Source organism: Microtus ochrogaster (assembly GCF_000317375.1).
Source record: "Microtus ochrogaster isolate Prairie Vole_2 chromosome 14 unlocalized genomic scaffold, MicOch1.0 chr14_random_2, whole genome shotgun sequence".
In the NCBI taxonomy this organism is placed as follows: Eukaryota; Metazoa; Chordata; class Mammalia; order Rodentia; family Cricetidae; genus Microtus; species Microtus ochrogaster.
In genome coordinates this window covers 1065668-1070193 of record NW_004949097.1, presented here as the reverse complement: position 1 = coordinate 1070193, position 4526 = coordinate 1065668, and the positions used below count along the sequence as shown (strand labels likewise).

At 43.2% G+C, this 4526-nt stretch overlaps 1 protein-coding gene across 3 annotated transcripts in view; it reads left to right on the top strand.

Moving 5' to 3' along the window:
* Gpr19 (G protein-coupled receptor 19) overlaps positions 1-4526 on the top strand; it is a 33930-nt gene that overhangs the window by 8401 nt on the left and 21003 nt on the right. The window contains exon 3 of one of the 3 annotated variants that reach the window (XM_026787886.1): positions 2451-2602. The gene's annotated coding sequence lies outside the window, so the exon portion shown is untranslated. Of the gene's footprint in view, positions 1-2338; positions 2603-4526 lie in introns of those variants that run through there. The other 2 variants (XM_026787887.1, XM_005364497.2) reach the window with 2 other exon arrangements.

Here is a 4526-nt window from a genome sequence, read left to right as displayed (position 1 = left end):
TCTCTCTCTCTCTCTCTCTCTCTCTCTCTCTCTGTCTCTCTGTCTTTCTCTCTCTGTCTCTCTCTCTCTGTCTGTTTTGTTTTATGAGATAGGGTTTCTCTGTGTAGCACTGACTGTCCTGGAACTCACTCTGTAGACCATACTGGCCTTGAACACACAGAGATCCACCTGGCTCTGCCTCCTGAGTGCTAGGATGAAAGGTGTGCACCACCACAGTCTGTCTGTTGCGGGAGGTCCTTCCGCTCCTTCAGCCAATAGCCGCTGAGATACCAGCCCATTGGGGCGTGGTCTCTCTTTAAAAAAGTGGCCATTGGCTGGAGGAGCGGAAGGACCTCCCGCAACACCTGTCTGTCTCTTTTCTTTTAAAATTTGCATTTTCACATCTTTCAAGTCAGCATTTCTTCTCCAAAACAATATTTGGAGTGCCTTTGTATTCTTAGGGAAAACTAATAAGTTATATGTCAACCAGTCAAACAAGAATATAGCTACACATTTACATTATTATGTTTTAAAAAAGACTTTTAAATCTTATGTACACAACTACTCAAATGTATGTGCACCATGTTTGTGTCCCATGCCTGTGGAGGCCAGGAGGGTGTCAGAGCCACTGGAACTGGACTTACAGGCCACTTTGTAGGTGCTAGGAACTGAACTTTGGTCCCCTGGTAAAGCAGCAAGCCATCTCTCCAGACATTTATTCTCAGAGAGAGAGGAAGGGAGGGAGGCAGGGAGAAAGAGAGAGGAAGGGAGGGAGGAGTGTGTGTGTGTAGGTGTGTAGGTCATAGGACAAGTATCTGACATTTGTTCTGCATGTTGACCCCGAGAATGAATTTGAGTTGTCAGGAAGGGCCTTTACACCCTGAGCTGTCTTGCCAGCCAGGGAATAGCTACTTTAAATTCCTGATTTGGGGTAATCCTAATGCCCTTCAATTTCTACCTGAAGTGATGTTTAAAAATCAATTTAGCAGTCTGTGTTCAAATTGTAGTTTTTATTTTGCCTGTAAAAGGGCAAAGTATTTGCAAACTGGTTCTCCTGATCATCCTCAGACGTATTTCATACATATCTCTGCAGTAGGCTATTAGGAATTACATGAGTGGCTTCCAAAAGGCCACTTCCATGTGGTCTCAAAGAGAAATGCCCTTTTTTGTGTGCTTCCCATTGTGCTGTGGAAGCAGTCCTCAGATACTCTACGTAGCTGACATCTTCAGTAGATTTTTAAGGAAGGAAGCGAGGGAGGAGGGGAGAACTTTTACTGTCTTAGTGTGACGATGGGTCCTTAGAATTCTGGCAGTGTGTAGGGTCTCAGCAATCCAGTCAGGAAGAAATCCACAAGGTAGATTTGGTTCTGCAGATGCTAGCCGAAAGCTCTTCAACAATTAGGTTCTTTTTCCTCTTTCTTTAGACTACAGGGTCCCATGGCGACCGGTTTGGAAAGCAATAGTCCCCTTCAGCAGTTACCTAGTACCATGGCAACCAGGACGTCAGCAAAGCTGGATAGACCCACACAGAATAGCTGCAACCAGGCTTCTGTCCTGCCTCTTCAGTTCAGCTCTGCCTGAGGCCCACTGACGGAGCCAAAAACATCTCAGCTCGTACACCCCAGCATTCCTGTGTGTTGATGCAGATTTTCCCACAAGTAGAGAGGAGGAAACACATGTATAGTACACTATATCTTGAAATCTCCCCCCAAAACAAACCAAACAAAAACCCCAAAGAATGTATTTAAGAGGTAAGAGTGGGGGATGATTGCAGGATGGGGGCTAGAAAGCAGATGTGGATTTAGTGAAATTAAATTATCTGTTCTCCCAAATAAAGTAATTTGACAGTAGAGGAAGTTAGAGCCCTAAGTACATGGTGTGGGTTATTTATATTTAAATATTTTAAAAAAGCTTCAGGGAAAAGCCTTAAAAATATTTTTATTTACCTGAAATAGAGAAATGGCTTTAAGGAGGGCTGAAGGGAAGGTAATGCTGTCCGTGGTGCTGAATACTCCATTGCCCAGCTGTGCTCTTAAGGGTGCCCCCAAGATAGAGTAGGAGCGCATAGTCACGTCCGGATGCTGGTAACAGAAAGGGAATGAGGGATCGGAGAGAAAGCATAATCTTCCTCTGGGAAGCAACTCGGAAAGCTCAGGATGAAATTACCTGGTGAAAGAAAGGAAAGTGAAGAAGGCTGGAGGTCTGTGGGCTGATCGTGCCCTTTTCATATGGAGATGTTCTGATCAGAGCCAATCGGGTCAGAGATTTCTGCTGCTTTGCTCCTGAAAAGAGAAGTGGGGGAAGGGAGAGAGCCGATGGCCACATTTCCCCCCTAAGCCACATGATCCATTCCCCATGTGACACATTCCAGAGCCTTGGAAAGGAGAAGGAGGGGCCCCCGAGAGTGGGGCTGGGGGTGGGAAGATGGTTTAACAGTCAACCCAGCACAGCGTCATCTTGTCTCCTACCAGGAAGCAGGCTGTGAGCTGAGGGAAGGCAGAGGACATGAATGTGTTTGGAGGGTTTCCTGGTGGTTTATGGCATCTTCCAGAGTCCTGTCTGAGAGCTGCTCCTGACCAAGAAGACCTACAGAGACTGTCTCTGAAATCAAGTCCCCATGAAGGTATGTGCTCGAGATCGCTCTATCACAGCTGGAATGTGGCTCGGAGGACACAATACCTTCTCTTTCTCTTATTTTTTTCCGGGCAATTTGGAGATTTTATGGGTTTAAATGCTCATTAGGGGCATTAGATTTGTTACAGGTTCAAAAAGATGCCTAGGTAGTTCTGTAAAATAAATATTCCAGAGTATATACCTATTGAGGGGAAAAATTATTGTATATAGTAATTGATAATAAAACCATAAACTCATTGATGAAAGGATTTCTCCCTGCTTAATCCCGGAAGGGTCTTGGGGAATCATCACTCAGAAGAGCTAGGTTTCATTGCCTCTGTTAGAAAATCCCATTTCATGCCTGTGAGCTGCTCTTCTGTGCCCAGGTTACTGGCAGTAACTTAGGGAGCCTGGGTGGATAGTCCTGCTATTCCTTTGTGCTGTTAGCTCATTCTCCTGATGTCCCTGATAACCAGGAGCACCAGTGATTGTCCCCAAGCTCTGTTTTAGGACCCTAGACTGCCACAGAACTCAACATCTTATGGGAAGCTCTTACAGGAATCTGCCAGATTTAAAAGCTAGAATCTGCCATGCACTCACCTTGTTTCTTCCAGTCTTTCAACTGAGCACAAAGAGAAGAGCTAGCAAATATACATTTCATTTCATCTAACAGATACTTGAAAAAGTTCTTATTCTGTGTGAGCCATGATTCCAAGCATAAGTAATCATTAATCTTTCCAGAATACAATTTAGAGATAAACCCAGGGACAGAGGAGTTAGTTCAGGAGCTATTCTACGGTCACTTAGGTAGCATATAATAGAACAAAAACTGAATCTCAAGACTCTTGATCTTGAAAGCCCTCATTCTTAACCACTGAGCTATGATGCTTGCTGTCTTGTGTTATCTGAAATGATGTCAACAGTCTATAGAGCTACAAATTTTGTTCAGCTGACGCTCCTAGAAGATTGAGTCAGCTTGCTTGGCTAAAGCAGATCTCCAGTGAAATCTATATTTAATTTTGAATTATCCCAATAGTCATGTTCTGTACCCCCAAATAACCCAGTAAGCAATTGCCCGTTCTCTCCATCTTGAGCTGCATAAATACCTAGTAGTAAAACATGATGTTACTATGGTGATCACTGATGTATAAAGAAAAAAAGATAAATCTGGAATTATGTTATGGTTGACTTTTTAAATCAAACCTAGAAATATTCTTCTATCCTCAGAACCTAGTAACAAGCCCAGTCTAAGCATATTGCTTTCATCTGATTCTTAAAAAACAATGAATATATCCTGTAAGCCTAGCACCAAGAAAGGAAGAGTGCCATAAATCTGAAGCCTGCCTGGGCTGCAGGGTCAGACTCTGTCTCAAAAAAGAAGAAAACCTTAAAAAATTATTAACTATAATGCCTGACTGCGTTTGTTGTTTTAAAATAATATGCTTTTAAAGCAAGGAGATTTTTCTTTGCAAATTATCTTAGTTTTTTAAGGGTAAAAGAAAATTGCTAGCTGGGTGGTGGTGGTGGTGGTGCATGTCTTCACTTGGGGGGCAGAGGAAGGTAGATCTCTGTTAGTTCAAGGCCAGCCTGGTCTTCAGAGTAAGTTCCAGGACAGGTCCTGAGAAAGTGTCTCAAAAAAAAATCAAAAATAAATAAATAAAAATTGCTAATACTTTTTTTTATAAGTTAGGAATTTCTGGTGCTGGGGAGATGGCTCAATGAATAAAACGGTTGGCAGGTGTGAGGGTCTGAGTTCAGATATTTAGCACTGAACTTGAAAAATAAAAATAGAGTATGGTTATGTGTACCTGTAATCTCAGCACTAGGAGGCAGAGGTAGGAGGGTCTTTGTGCTAGTCAGCCTTGACCTCTGTCCTGCATGGGTATGAACACACACACGCACATACACACACACACACACACACACACACACAC